Source organism: Tamandua tetradactyla, chromosome 9 (genome assembly GCF_023851605.1).
Source record: "Tamandua tetradactyla isolate mTamTet1 chromosome 9, mTamTet1.pri, whole genome shotgun sequence".
NCBI classification, from domain to species: domain Eukaryota; kingdom Metazoa; phylum Chordata; class Mammalia; order Pilosa; family Myrmecophagidae; genus Tamandua; species Tamandua tetradactyla.
Window position 1 is genome coordinate 71,245,575 of NC_135335.1, and position 15,380 is coordinate 71,260,954.

Consider the following 15,380-nt stretch of genomic DNA (forward strand, 5'->3'; position numbering starts at 1 on the left):
ATCCTGGAGGAACAAAATTCCACTCGGAATTGGGAATTTATGGACCCAAGTTGAAGGGTAGAGGCATTAGATTATGAATAAATGACTGTTCTTTATCCAGAGGGAACATAACCTGTTCTTTTTACAAAAGATTTTGGAATTTTGGAATTTGGGAATTCACATTTGGGAATATGTGGTGAAACTGCCAGGCATGGGCCCTGCCATTAGTGAGCTCAGAGATCATTAGTGGATACAGTGTATTGAGCTGTATGTTCTGGAAGCTGATGGGGGGGAATTTCAGCTAGATTATAGGGGCTAGAAACTATTTGGGTGAGGTGACATCTTAAGCGAGAGAGGAGAGTCATGACATTCCACCTGCCAAAAAGTAAAATTTTATTATATGACAGTTAGTAAGCATGAATTCCCAAGGAAAAGGCACCAAAAGAAGTTGAACATGGCTATGTCACAGACTACTTAAGGTTAGGCAAAAGTAGGGAGAATGAGGGTCCAGAACTCATGGGAAAATGGATGCCAAATTAAGGTTTGAGTTATATTCTGTACGTGTTGGAAAACTACAGGGATAGCTTTTGATGTAGGTATGACATGATTAAGTCTGGATTTAAATAAATTCATTTCCCAGCATCATGGAGGATTGTTCTGAGGAGGAGAGTAGAGTAAAGGAGACCATAAGATGAGTGAAGAGATGAAAATGGCATCAACTGTTGGGAGAAAAGGATGCAAACCTTTGTGAGAGGGATTTAGAAGGAAAAGTGAAAGGATCGAATATTGATTGAATGTGTGGGGTATGTAGAGTATAAGGCAAAGATTGTAGTTCAATTTCTAGCTTGATTTATTAAGCTCATAGTGCCAATTGTTGAAATGGCGATGCAAGAAAGCTAGAAAATGTTTGGGAGGCAATACTGGAAGATGAATTTGATTCCCCCACCCCTCTTTCTGTCCTTCCTTCCTTTCCTCCCTTCTTCCCCTCCCTTTCCTTCCTTCTATCTGTCCATCTCTTCTTTCAACAAATAGTTCAAAGCTATATGATAGACACTGATCAGGTGCTAAGGCTACAACAGTGAACAAAGCATGGTTTTTATTTTCACAGAACTTATGGTCTGATTGGAGAAACCATCATCAGGTAACATGTAGTAAATGTCAGCTGAACAGTAAAGTCACACCTCCAAGATATTGTAGATTCAGTTCCAGACCAACACAATAAAGTGACTTCACAATCAAGTGACTCACACAATTTTTTTGGTATCCCAGTGTATATAAAAGTTGTAAGTGCACTATACTGTAGTCTTAAGTGTGCAATAGAATAACTTCTGAAACAATAATCTGCATACCTTAATTAAAATGTGGCAGAGACATGAAGTGTGCGCATGCTGTTGGCGAAAGGGTACTGATAGGCTTGTTTGATACAGGGTTACCATAAACCTCTAATTTTTAAAAAAACACAATATCTGAGAAGTGCAATAAAGTGAAGTTCAAAAAAACAAAACAAAACAGAACAAAGTATGCCTGTACAGAGAAAGAGCATGAGTGGGGTGATATTTTAGGTAGAACTGTCAGAGAAAGTTTCTACAAGAAGTGATATCTCCTATTTAATATCATCTACAATATAAAAAAGTAAAACCCTGCACAGAAGCGGAGTTTCTACCACCTACGAGCACATCCAGTATTTTACATCTGGATGGAAGGGTCAAACTATTATCTTCATAATAATACCAGTGGCATTCTATATGGAAAACTCAGTTTGAATTTGATTATTCCAGGAAGAGTGAAAGCATAAATGTTGAATTTCCTTTAGGTTAGGGTTAGGAGGTAGGAGAATTTAGTCTTCTCTAGGTCAATACTAGTAAATAAAGCCATTCATGTGACTTTTTTTTCCCTAAACTGCGAAACTAAACTAAATTCCTTCGTATTATCTTATAATAGAGTGCACATGAAAGCCACATACGGGTACACCCTTGGCTAAATTCATGCTGATTCAGTGTTCGGTTGGATTCAAAGCCTTAGTTTCTGCCTTTACTTGCCCAGTATTTAAAAGTATGTTACTCTCTTTCCTTTTGCTTACCAACATCTTTCTCTTCTGGTGCGTCTTTTATTTTATTTTAATTTTCATGTGTCCTTTAATGCAGTATTAATATATCTTTTTTTTTTCATTTGAAGTAATGAAAATACTGCAAGGTTCAGAATGAAGTAACAATAAATCCATCTCTTTCATTCTCAAAATTCTTTAATGGATTCCTATTGTTACTTGGCTAAAATTCAAACTCCTTTTAAAGGCATATATGAAGTTGTCCTTCCTTATGTATGTTCCACCTGATCTTCATGTCATACCAACCTGGTGAAGTCCCAGAGGCTTTCGGGAACTCTCATAACATATGTCCATATGTTTATACACGGTGTGAATTCTCTCTGAAAGCCGTGGTCTACTATACTATCTGTTTAAATGCAAACTAATCATCAATCTATAGATCAGCAAATTTATTTTCTTCGAAGTAAGCCCTGGTCTCTGTGGGTTGAGTCAATTGTTGCTCTCTGTGCATGCATACTGCATATCATTTATACGATTGCAAACTGTAGCATATTGTTAACTGCTGATTCTGTTGCCTGCCCCTCTCCCACCAACAGGCTGAGCACATTTGGTATAGGAAGTAGGTCTTATGAACATGTATTTCTAGCAGTAGAACAGCATCTGACATAGGTACATAATAATTACTGAATACCTTAAGTGGATGAAAGAAAGTCTTTTGGAAAATGTGCTTCGGTCTTACAAAGCCCAAAGCAAAGGCAAAATTATTGTTTTTAGGTACTTGTATCATCTCTGACACACAGACCAGATAAGTAATTGATTAGTTTGGAATATCCACTCATAATTTATTCAATAACTATTTGCTGAAAAATCTATTCAATGCCAAAGACTATTCTAGGTATTGGGATACCACAATGAATAAAAGAAACAAAAATCCCTACCCTCGTGGAAGTTACATTCTACTATCTGAATGGGAGAGAGAAAGAAACATAATCAAATAAATTAAAAGGTGGATAAGATGTTAAGTACCCTGAAAATAATACAATAGGTAATGGTAGTAGGGAATTCTGGGACCAGGCTTGCAATTTTAAACTGACACTAAAATAAATTATCTAAAATTTGGGTCTATATTAATGAAATGTGATATTTTCCTTTGTGCTCTGTAGATTTTAGCAGTAACAAAAATGTGATATGGGGACTGAAAAGAAAGAATGGGTTAAGTAGAGGACAGAGGTGAAATCAATAGCCTTTCAATTCCATTTTATGAGAGGAAAAAGTTGAATTGACAAAGAACAAGGTCTTAGGACTGCATTCCCAGGTCAAGGAGAATTGAGCTGTCGGTTAAGAAGTAAGCATGCTCTGATATTTTGGTATAGCATATTCCTGGGTAGTATCAAAGCCAAATATTTCTGTGCATTGGGAAGCAGTGAAGAAGGAATGACTGTGCCCCCCTTCTCATAACTACAATTAATTAAATAGGTTATTAATACTTTCCTAACTATTTTGCTTTCTGAAACATCCAATTGTTTTATTTTTACAGTAATTAAGTGGAAATCTGTGATCAATAAAAAATAATATAAAATGTTTCCAATTTTTGACCTGTCTCAAAATTGGTCCACCACTCTTCTGTGATTTGAATTCTGATAGTTGGGTCCAGAAACTATACTTATAACCACTATGATTTACTGCCCCTTCCACTGTGTACCAAGATGAGAATCACATAAGTTATTGGGTCAACCATACTCACGGTATGTAAGGAAGATAAACATGCTCAACATCAATTGGGTAGTAGGACTGAAACCACAGAGAAAGGTGGGGAAATCACTCTAGATATCAATGGCAGGTCTAGATTATTACCGAATATAACACAGCCCCATTGCCACTTCATAAGCAAGCATTTTTTCCTGTGTGTGATTAATCATTATGATAGTTCAGTAAATTTGTTTGTTTCTCATTGACCTGAAGCAAATAACATCCTCCCTGTCCTCCACCTTTCAACCACATGACTTCAGATTATGGATGATTTCTGCAGTCTACCATTTCTATATGCTTCTCAACTTTCGCTCTGGCCCACCACCTGCTAGTTATCCACATTGTGTCTCATAATTAAGATCCCCAAGTTAGATAATTTGCTATCTAACATAGAGCATCCATTAGCAGGGTTCTCCTGTAAGGTCAGCTGATGGCCATTGGCCACTCTAGAGATGGCCATCTTCGATCTGGGCCCACGCACCACTGGTCAAATCTACTGTGGTCATTGGGACTTAGACACAAGGTCATATTTTCTCAGTGAGGAAACCTATGCATAGTAGTCACTTAGAACATGACAAACTTCTCTGAAATACTGCTTATATACAGTGTCAAGATATATATATATATATATATCTTTCTGTTATTTCTATAATTCATCAGTACCATAAAACCTAGAGAATAGAAAATAAGCTGGCTGGAGGATGGAGATTGATAAAAAAAAAAGGTATATTTATATAAATTTCTCCCCAAGGATCATGTTTCTAATCAATGTTGAACAGATTATTTGCAGTATCTTATGAAATATATTTTTATGATTGGGGAACTTCAGATTCTGAACTTGTTGGCGCACACCAGAAGATCAAACCTTACAGCCATGCAACCCTTGTTACCATCTCCATCATCCTTGGGTATGAGATGCCATTCATATTAGATTTTCCAGGTCATATAATAGCTATCCCTTTTTATCATAGGACAGGGCCAAATTTTGGTGACAGCGAACCTTTGCATACATGTGATAAGGTTTATATTAAGTCAGAAGAGCAGGTAGACTTTTAAATGTTTGCTTTTCTTCCCTATCATTCATCTCCAGCTCTTAACTTCTCTATCTTTTGTAATATCGTGGATATCTTTTGCCGCTAACTCTAATTCCCTTTAACTGCATTTGAGCACCCTTTCTTTCTTGTTCCAGTATAAGTGGCATTGAATTTATTTATTTTCTTTTTACATTATTTTAACCTGAGAGTGTGTCAACATCTTTTGCAAAGATGTGTACATTGAAGATACTAAATTTCAGTAGTGATCATCCAAATATTGGCTTTTACTGTCAGTAAGAATAAAAATGCAAAGACCTTAGCAATCACTTCTTTCAGAACCTAAAGGGACAAATTATATACTTATTTTGAAACACTGTTAGCTATTGAATTTACAAAATCATTTATTTTGAAAGTAATATAATTAAGCACTATGATGTTAAAATAGTTTTGAAATATTTGTGAGAATCATATCAAATATTGGAAAAGGTTACCTTATATATATAAGTTGTTAACAAGGAATGGTGCAAATATAGTCTGATCTGAGTGTGCATAAAATGCCCACTAGTTGTGGTATGCCCTTGTCCCAGTTATATATCCTTTCTCAAATTTTATTTTTCTCATCCGGAAAATGGACGAAAAGAATACCCACCTTATTATTTTGACTTAATGACTATATAAAAATACATGCAAATTTTATACCCTTGGTATCTGACATTTAAGGTGCATGCAAGATATGTTAGACACTGTCTTTCTCCATTTTCCTTTATTGAAATTATCCCAGAGCAGGTTATAATCTTGAGGCAAGTTTTAGAAAGTTTTAACAGAAATTCTGTTTACATGTTGAAATCGCTTACTCTAAGTGAAGTTATCCTATAAGATATTTTCTGATGTCACGGAAGGAATAAATTGCAATTAAATGTAGGAAAAACAGGATTCAGTATAGAACTTTAAAGGTAAGATGGACCTGAGGATAATGTAATAAGTGAAATTACATTATTCACTATTAGATGTTAACATAAAAAAATTGAAAGCATGTACTTGTGCAGATATTTGTACAACAATGTTCACAGTGGCATTGTTCACAACTGCCAAGCAATGGAGGTAACCCAAGTGGAGCACCAAGCAATGAATGGATGAACAATATGTACAATGAAACATTATTCAGTATTATAAAGGAATGGAATTTTGATTCATGCGACAATATGGATAACCTTGATGAAATTATGTTGAGTTAAATAAGACATAAAGGACACATATTATATAATCTCACCAATATGAATAAACTATAATAAGCAAACTCACAGAATTAGAACCTAGAATGTAGGTTACCAGGGGCTTGGCTGCTGATAGGAAATGGGGAATTAATGCTTAAATTGTACAGAATTTCTATCTGGATTGATTCTAAAGTTTTGGAAATGGATGGCAGTCACAGTAGCATAATACTGTGAGTGTAATTAACAGCACTTAGTATCTGTGAATGTGGTTAAAAGGGGAATTTCTAGGTCACATATATATTACTAGAATGCAAATTAAAAGAAAAAACATTGGACTGTACAATACAGTGAAAGCAATTCATAAATGGACTATAGTTAATAGTATAATTATAGGAATGTTCTTTCATGAATTCAAACAAATGGAACACACTAATGCAAGCATGTTAATAATAGGGTGGTATAGGGGGAAAAATGCACCCTACTTTAAACTATAGACTATAGTTAGTAGTACAATTATATTTTTTCATTGGCTGTAACAAAGGCTGCACACTAATGAAAATTGTTTATTATGGGAGGTAGACATGAATGCTGTATTTTTATATGACTTTTCTATATACCTACCACTTCATTAATTTAAAAACAACAACACACATGCTGTATTATTCCACTTATATGATGCTCGAGAATAGGTAAAATTAAGATGATGATGGAAAGCCATTAATGATGCCAGGGGTGGGTAAGGGGCTGACTAGGAAAGGACACAAGAGGGTTATGTGGGTGGACGGAATTGTGCTATGTCTTAATAGTGGTAGTGGTTACATCAGTATATATATTTGTCAAAACGTATAAACTGATACTCTTTAAATGGGTATATTCTATTGCACATAAATTATACATCAATAAAGTGTAAAAACCAATCTTCAATTATATCCAAGAATTTCTCTATTTCCTTATCAGCCTGTATGATGTGCAGCAACACAGCAATTTCACAAGAACAATAACCAAACCGCTGTTAAAACTTTATGGCTATCTTTTGAAATAAAAAGTACAATTGTATGCATTTTTACCTTCAATATTTCATTGTACACTAAATGTATTCTTCTATATTCTCAGACAACTCATAAGTATATCCAATGAAAGTACATTGGATATGCTGCTATCTTTAATTTTAAACTTGGCATAAGGGATAACCTATAATAGAGAGATATTGTCAGCAACCTACAAGTTTGTTATTATGTGTTACAATGTTGTCTTGATTTTGCTCTTTCTGTTCATCTAGGCTGCATTAAAACAGTTTTTTCAAAAAAATCGAAGACCCAGTAGCAGTATCAGTAGTCAAAACACTCTTCGCTCAGATACCGTTGAATCACCTGAGAAACTGTCTTCCCAGAGAAAGCAGATAAAGTCTCAATGCAACAGAGCTATATAAATGTTTTCTGGCTTTGGCTAAAAATGTACACACAACCAGCGAGTACATGTCAGTGCCTATGGGACATGTGAAAATATTTTATTCCTGTGAGGGAAGCAATAACACCAACCTCTGCCTGGAGAGCTCTCCAGAGAATTTCAAAGGATAGTCAATTAATAGGGACAGTCTTCTGACATCTTTATAAAATATCCCATCTAAAGATACCCCTAGGAAGAAGGCAGAATCAGCATTTCATGAAATGAGTGCTCACTTTAGAAAACATTTAAAATGCCATTATAAATCTTTATACAAAAGCAGCTGGGTATTACCTTGTGCTTTACTATTACAAATTAGTTATTAATATTCAATTTTTGTATTATCATATAACAATAGGCAATTATATTTTAAAACATGTTTATTTCACAAAATGTAATGCCAGTTAAAAATAAGTGTTTTAGAGTGTTAATTAATAGATCCTATATAATTATACTGATAGAATTATTATTTTTATTTTACTATGCTTGATTACCATAACGTGAACAAAAACATCACACTATATTTACATGAGCAAGTACAGTAGAAGAGGAAAAGTTCGGGTGATTAAATCAAACTTTAAAATAAGTTGCCTCCATTTTCTCTCTAGATATTTTAAACAAAATCATGAGAAAAGTACCTATAAGAAATGATATGAACTAGTTTATCTAAGTAACCTAGATAGTTCTCTTAAATTATATGTAAACTGTAAGGTTAATTTCAAGTTACCATAGTGTGATAACAAAGAGCAGCGTCAAATATTAAATGCAAGATTTCCTTAAAAGATCACATAATCTCAATTTCTCACTGAAGAATTCTTCTTTCAAAAATAAGCACTTTGGAAAGCAGTTAATTATCTTTAATTTCTTCTCTGTTAACCTGCTCATAAAAGAAATCCATCTCTTCTATATGTTAACCACAAATTAGATCATTTATTCTTCTAGGTACATTTAAAAATAATTGCTTCAGAAACTATCATTTCCATTTTAATTTGTAAATGGACACTATTAAAATATTCAGGGATTTAGTCTTAAATCCTTAAACCCTTAGGGAGCTCAGGAATGTTGCTAATGTAGAAAGCTGCACAAAATCTCTAGTCTCATTTGCAAATTTTCTTTCCATCCAATTTAACTTTGAAGCTTTTAGACTTCAGATTTTACCATATGGCATCAACAAAATGCTTCAATCAAAATGAAGTTATCTGAGCACTGCATAGACCTCTAAATAGATTATTAAAAAGGTAACATGAGAAATTAACCCTTTTTTCACGTATCCTTTTTATTTTTGATGCAAGGCAAAATGACTATATTTCATAAGAAATTGCAAGGAAATAGCATGATACAATAATGCTGGTTTTAATTCGTAGGACTCTTGTTTATAAACTCAGCCTTTTCCTGACATAAGCAGTCACTTGCTGCAGTGCAGAATGTCAGTTTAGTCAGTTAGAACTTTCAATGCAGAAATCCAGTGTGATGCAGTCACCCAGATAAAGCAGCACTTACCTTAATTGAAATATCCTGTGCGAACGAGGTGAGAAATAAGTCAAATCAACCGCGAATGGGGTGGGGAAATCGAAGTTTTCAATCAACACCCTCCAAGTAGCCGCATACTCTGCTTCTTTTTTCTGTTTATGTTGAGCTCCTCACTGTCTAAGGGGAGAAAAAGATAAGCTGAAATCCTCAGAGATTCCCAGTGAGTAAATGAGAACTGAGCAATGTTTCTTAACGGGAGATTCTCCGCGAGCGTGCTCCGTTTGGAGGCTCCCCAACTGCTGTGATAGGCTCCTCACAAGTCTCTGGAGCTGGGCGATAATAATTGACCTGATTAGCTGGGAACACTCCCTGTGCGCAAGCAATGCACGCGGAGGGTGGAGGGTCTCCTGGGACTTGGGAAAAGCACCAGGGCCACTTGAGAATCTTGCCTTTCCCAGCCAAATGGATGAACTACAACTATGACTATGATTTGCAAGGACCTTAGCCTCAGAGTTAACCATCGAAAGACTTAAACAAATGCACTTTCTCTTGCTTATTTTTCAAGGTGCGTTCGAGTTAGATGTCAGGTAAAATGAAGCTATTAATAGACTGCTAGCTGATTTGTAAAACAAGCCTTAAAGCTGAAAAGTGTTTAAAGCGATGTGATCAAAGAGATAGCTACACATGTCTTTGAGCCCAGCCTGGTACACACTTCAAGCCTTGTATAAGGAAAATGAATTTAGAGGTTCATCACAGCCCTCCAAAGGACAACTTTCTGATTTACAAAAAAGGAAGTATCAGTACCAGAAAGCATCTAAGCTCTTATTTTCCACAGATGCAAGCACTCAAACCTAGATATGGAGAAGAGTACCGGTTGTATAGTTTTTCAAATAATATTTTAAATTGGCATCCTGCCTGCACAAACGTTCCACTTGTGCCATTTACCTGAGTTACATAGGAAATTACATTACACTTAGCTGAAACAGCTTTTCTAGGATCTTTGGAATTCTGACTGACTAAAGCAAAAATAAATGAGGGCATGAGAGGATCCAAACTGTTGAACAACTTTTCACTTGGACTCCTGCCCCATTAACGATCTCCTAATGTCCATCTCTTCAACATCCTTGACATCAAAAGTTACTAGTTCCCTAAAGAGTTCTAATTCTTTTGGAAAGGTCAAGCAACTAAATGCCAAAGTCCCAAATGGTTAATTTTTGACAGTTCCACTTTTCTCGGAGAAAATTATGCAAATAACATAAAAGGAACAGACGAAAAAGTCATTTGCATGCCTTAAGGGTGAGAAAAATATCATAGCCAGAGAGAAAACTGATGAATGTCCTCTCAAAATTATACTGTGACATGTTCCAAACTTCTGTTTTTCCCAGTAGGTCTCACTTGGACATATGGCATTCCTTTTATGTGTGTGCATGTGTGTTTATTGTGTGTGTGTGTATATGCATGAGAGAAAGAGAGTGAGAGAAAAACTAGCATTGTTGTGTTTTACATATATCTTAGGAAAACCCAAATTTCAATAAAGGAATTAACAAAATATACATGAGAAAATTTGCCTTGTATGTTTCCAAGTGCATTTCATTCAAAATATCTCACAAGAATATAAGCTCTTTGGTGGAACTTTGTGGATAAAATAAAATTTCACTGTAACTGAGTTGCTGTAAATAGGATGTGACTTTGAACTTAAAACAAAGATGCACCCTTGAGAAGCCTTAGGAAGAGGTGCTGCTGAGCCAGCATCCAGTGAGAAGAGGTCTCTTGCTCCCTCAGCTGGTGGAGGGTGAGAGCTGAAGGTGGATAAACCCTAGTCAATACACTTCAGAAAGAGAGAGGAGTTTAAACTACTGCTGGGCTGGAAACCCATTGTGCAATCATGCAATCAACTATAACTGTTGATTTCTTCAGAGCGGATCCTGACCAGTCTTTACCACAGCCCTTGGCCATGTAAAATCTGATGGATTCCATCATTCTGATGTTTACTTGGCAATGTCATTAAAGCACTATGTTCTTATATTTACCCAAGTTCCATTCTAAGGGTCTTAACATAAATAATTGGCTTTTTATATTTTAATTACTATTATCATTTTTACCAGTCACTTTATGGAAGAAATGAGGATTGGTTTGGCAAGTGGGAAACCTGGATCCTAATCCCTCTTTCCCACCCACTAACTGGGTAGCTTCATGACATCAATTCTCTAGGGTTCCCTGAGTGATCTCTCTTTAAAACTTGAATTTTTCATGAAATCCGTACACCAGCAATTATCTTCACCAGCTGTATACCAAGTGTACGCTAAGATAATTTTCTCTCATGTCATAGTTTCTAACTAGGAAATTCTGACTGCATAAGACTACACTAAAGATACATCCAAATAACCAGTCTTTCTGTCTTCATGGAACCCAACAGTTTATGAATCTAAATATTATCTGCAGAGTATGAGTGAGTCTTCAATATTTCTTAAACATTTATGAACCAGTGATTGTCTTTATGGAGAAGTTCACAAATGAGGAACAAATGAAAAGAAGATGCTTCTGTGGGGAAGGTGGAGACAGAAGATAGAAATGTGATAATAATAAGTACTATATATTAAATGTTCATTATGTATCATCAGTGAACACTTCGGTTGTAGGTATTATCCATAAACTCTTTAGAACGATTGTACTATCTTTTATTTTTATTAATTAAACTAGGGCTCTGAGAAGGCAAGTAAATTTACCAATGTCGCCAGCCAGTACAGGGAAGAACTGGAATTAAAACTCATGTCACTTTAGCCATGAAAGCACAATATCTTATTTGGCAATCCCAAAATGTTACAACTAAAAAAGTAACTACTTCCGACAGAAGGGAATATCGCCTAGTTTTTACTACTTACAAAACACATCTTTGCAATCTAAAATTGCAAAATAAACTATATTGTCATAGTTTAGACAGAAAGTAGTTAAATATATGCTAATAGAAAACCAAATTCTCAAAAAATAGATTTAGCATTAAAATCTTAGTCTTGAACCTCCAAATGATATGGTTTTATTACCTTTAATTGTTCAACTTGAAAAAAACATCTTGCAATTCATTCTCCTTCCTCTTGAAAAATAATAATAATACTTTTTTTTTTCTTGATACGGGAAAGTGACCACACTTGACTTTATGACTATCCCAAGGACATTTACTAAAAATGTATTTGGCCAAAATTGCAGTGATCTCTGATACCTCACTTCTTCAAACAAGAAGCAGCACAATCACAAAGTTTAAAAGTACTATGAAACTGAAAAGCCAATTCCAGTTTGATCAAGCTTTCTCTAGAAATTTCTTAAACCTCACTTGAATTCCACTATTTCATGTAGTTCAATGTAATTCTCACATTTACAATCTCACAGAGGAATATTATGGACACACTTTCTCAAGCCATCTAATAAAATTTCTATCTAAAAAGAAATATTGGTAACTCAAATTAATTCAGCCTTTCAACTTTGCCAACGACTTTTTCACCTATTAGCTCATTTTGATACTTACTGGAATCTTGAAAAATAAAGTTAAATAACTACTTTACTCATATTTTAATGATAAGGAAATTAGGAATAGAAGACCCAATGATTTGTCCTTTGACATTTGATACTTAGACAAAAACCTAATACTGCGCTTTCCAGACTGAGTTTTATTGCTCTCTGCTATGTCTAACAGATATGTTTATCTGAGTCAAGTCTCCCTGGATTCAGAAAAGAATATAAATGGATATCATTAACACCCTCTTTGTTCATTTACTTAGATTTGCTCTAACTAGTGAGACTTGTGATCAGGATTTAATGCAGGAAAAATCACTCTGGGTTGGTATGAAGTTTAGCCTTATCTGATGAGGAATTTCTTCCTTAGATAACTTAGACTTTCCTGAATTTGGCCATTATTATTCACATCTGGGGTATATTAAAATAATTCTTTAGATGTTTGTCTCATGTTTCTTGTATGAATTTTGCTTTGAAACTCTGTCAAACTTTTGATTTTAAATATCATCTCCTTACAAATCTTTGTGGTGATTTAATTACTTGGACAGAAGAAACCCAGGAGTATTAGTATTAAGTGTTTTAAATTAATAAAAAAAAAAAAAAACAAGCAGCCTAACAAAGTAATAACAAATTGATCTTTCAGCAGAAGCATCGAGCTAATACTAACACAGAGATATTTGCTGAATACTAAAAGATTCTCATATATTAAACATATTTCCACTTATATGTAAGCCATGGAGGTTGAATGGCTAAATTTGCATGCCTTTAAGGTAAACGTTCTGCATACCTGAAACCAGATTCACTCCTAAATACTGAAGAGTTTGAGGTACTATAAACTTCAGGAAGAAATGAAAGCTGCCATACTGGATATATGAAAGCTTGAGCTATCACCAAAATTCTGGCACTAACTAGCTTTATAACTTTGAATCATTTCAAATGTTTCCAGTTAAAAAATTCCTTGGAAAATTTGTGGACACTAGATTATATCATCTCTAAGATTTTAGTCTGCTTTAAAATTATGTTATCTCTCTGACTAACAATTTGTGATACCCACTCTACCTTATTCACAAGTAATTAAGCATGCCAGAAGAAAAGATTGTAAGCAAATTACTTTCCCTCCCCACTTCCAATTGCTGTGTCTTTGACAATTTTATTATTTTATTATATAAATAGCTTTATGGAAAGAATGTTTTGTATTCACAGTTAGAGTCATTTAAGAATCAGCAGGAGCTATCGATTTGAAATTATACATGGATTAGGTGAAAAAATGAGCTAAAAGCAAGAATATCCATTAAAAATTTTAAGTAACTATGATGAATTCCTTTAGAAGAATATGGTTATTTTATTGAACTAGATTATATCCTTAACCTTTCTCTTTATTGCTGTGGTCAGAAAAAATGAAAGGTGATTTAATTGAAGAGATTGAGAATTAAATTTAAATTATAGAGTATGATTAAAAATAGACATATGGTGTATATGTAATATATATAAGTTAAACCACATTTATACTTTAACAGGCAGCTATTTTAATATAAAAAAGATAGCATATAATTAAAAGAAAAATATCGACTTAAAGGAGACAGTTGCTTGACATTTTATCTCTTTTCTATTAGCTCAGAGTTTCTTTCTAGCTTGTAACTTTTAGATATGATTACTCGGTATAAGCAAAAGGAAATAAACAATAGAATTTTATTTTATAATAAATCAGTAATATGTTTAATAATATTTAACTCACAATAAATTCAAGTAAAACCACCAAAAATTAGTGATGACTAGAATAATGTATAAATCCAAAACCACACCAATTTTCAGCAATAATTTAAAAATGAGTAGCTAAACAAATTTAAATAAAAAAGAGATGTGTTTATTTTATTACTGAGAAGATTTTTCTTTCCCTCCTTGTACAGTTACAAAAGGGAGGGAAAATAAAGTAATGGACTGTTGAAAGATCTGGAGCACTAACATGAAAACTATACTCAATGACTTTGCTATTCATTAAAAGTACCTAGGGTTTAAAAAAAGAAACTAATTTAGATAGACTTGTTAACTAAACTCTATAGTGTTGCACAATATTAAAAGCACATTAATATTTAATTGTTTAAAAACACATGTTCTAACACTGCATGCCTACAAAAAGTTTAAAATAAAACAAAACTCAAAAAGCAAAACCGACAATACCAAATATCGATGATGATGTGAAGCATCTAGAATGCTCATACACTGCTTATAGGAATAGAAAATGTTACAACTACTTTGGAAAATTTCTTGGCAATTTATTAAAAAGTTAAACATAGATCTATGATTTAATGCAGCCACTTTACTCCTAAGTATTTGCCTAAAAGAAAAAAAAGAAAACATACATCCACACAAAGACTTGTACCACATGCATTTGGCTTATTTCATAATATCCCCAAATGGAAACAACCTCAATGTTCACCAACATGTGACTTAGGGATTGTGCCACATTCCTACAATAGAATACAACTCACCTACAAAAGGGACCTCAAAATCGTTATTCTGGGGGAAAGAAGTCAGAAACCATAGGGTACTATTGAATTTCACTTATGAAAATCCTAAAACATGGAAATGAATCTGCAGTTATGGAAAACAACAAAGGAGCTGCCTGAGGGCAGGGGTCAGAATGAGAGATGAACTGCAAAAGGGCCCAAGAACCTTCTGGGTTTGATGGAAATGTTCAGTATTTTTATTATGGTGGTAATTTCCCCGGTTGCATAAATCTAACAAAATTCATCTAATTTTTGATTTAAATATGGGCAGCTTATTGTCTGCAACTTGTACCATAATAATGGTGTAAATAAACTCATCCTCATAAAATATTACCATAATTGAGTTGTTGATATTATAACATATCTTCAATAAGATAATCTACATTCCTTAAACTGTATTTCCTATTTTCTAAAGAAACCATATTGAAGATAG